The 1,576-nt window shown below is 50.1% G+C and overlaps 1 pseudogene, besides 1 other annotated feature; it reads left to right on the forward strand.

The window, feature by feature from the left end:
• Tc00.1047053478031.10 lies at positions 1–865 on the forward strand (annotated as a pseudogene; the record flags this gene model as incomplete).
• Positions 1–1,576: a sequence feature (areas not merged during assembly with more than two copies in the genome that could not be assigned to a particular haplotype).

Raw genomic sequence — 1,576 nt, forward strand, 5'->3', positions numbered from 1 at the left:
AGCGTTACTTTGCTTTTGAACTTCCAAAATGTGGGAGGTAAATAAGGCGCTTGAATATCTTGCGAGGATTGTCCGAGTACGAGGAGAGCGCAATGGCGAGTCGCTTTCAAATGTACCGATAACTGACTACCTCGCAAGTGAAACATTGTGCAAGTTGAAAACGTTAATGACGCAGGCTGAGTTTAACTTATTTGTATCGAGGATCAGGAATTATCTCATGCACGCAAATTTTGGGAAGTGTGCCATGTTTGCATTTTTGAATGTGGCCTTCATGGCTGCAATAAGACGTAAACTGAAGGAGCTGAAGCCCCCAACACGACGTCCGTCACACCGCTGTGCGCCGGAAGTGTACTCACAGGAGGGCCCCACCCGCCACTATTTTTTGCCGTCGGTGGAACACATTGACAAGAAGACTTGTATAAACCACAGGCTGCTGTACATACCGGGGGTTGAGAAATTTCCGCTGGTGGACGGCTTTTTCTTCATGGACTCAAATCCAATGACGCTGGTCGGGCTGCGGATGACTACGACGGGTGAGCATCACACCACCGCCAGCACTGTGAGGCAGTTCACTGAGTGCCTGGCGGCGTATTTTAATGATTGGGAGGAATTATTCCGAGACGTATCGTGGGAGATTATTTATTTGCAGCACGCAGACAGCACGCCGATGAACGACTGGCAGAGATGTGATGTCGACAATTCCTATAATTTGACCGAGGAGGGCCGTGAGATTGCGGCGTTCTGGAACGAAAAGGTGCGCCAGTACCAAGTGTCAATATCATCCGGAGACTTTTGAAGAGACGAAGCTCTCCGAAATGTGCAAAAAAATAATAATAGGAAAACAATTAGGGAGGGAAAGGGGTAGTTTGATTTGTGGTAAAAAAATATTGCGGGAATTATGTATTTTTGGATGCTTGTGTCTGAGCATGCGGTGCGGGTGCACCAGCCCCATACGGCAGCACCGCACACAAATGCCAAAATGTCCAACGCTATCGAACATAACAGTGACAGAAGAAATTGGGGAGGGAAAGGGGTTGCTTGGCTTCTGGTGAAAAACATTGGGTGATCTTTATATGGTATGTTGATTGTGTGTGCGTACGAGGCATAATTGGAGAATTGCCCCGGTATGAGAGAATCGTTGTGGCTGGCGGTGTTACGGCGTTACCGCATTGTCCATTTTCTTCTATTGTGTTCTAAGACTCATCATCAACAGAAGCATTTTTAAGGGATGGACGACGAATAAGTTCTATTGGGGAAACAGTGCACTCCGTGTGACCACGTGGAGTGAGGCGCCGCGTCATGGATGGATGAGGGCCCGCTTCCGCGTGTGGCACTTTGGGTGATTGCTCGCTCCGTGTGCGTTGTGTGCCGGCAGCGGGCTGTGGCCGTATCCCGTTGGTCGTGGGACAGAACTGGAGACGGTGGCGGTGTGTCCCTTTTCCTCGTTCACGGTGGGTGACTGCTGGCGGTGTGTGCGTTTGTTGCGTGGAGGCCGTCTCGCAGTTTACGCACGTAGTGGGCTACAACTGCTGAGAAGCGCCGCGCTTTCTCAGTATGAACTTACTGCCGTTACGCG

The sequence above is a fragment of the Trypanosoma cruzi genome, genomic scaffold, assembly GCF_000209065.1.
Source record: "Trypanosoma cruzi strain CL Brener 1047053514589 genomic scaffold, whole genome shotgun sequence".
NCBI classification, from domain to species: Eukaryota; Euglenozoa; class Kinetoplastea; order Trypanosomatida; family Trypanosomatidae; genus Trypanosoma; species Trypanosoma cruzi.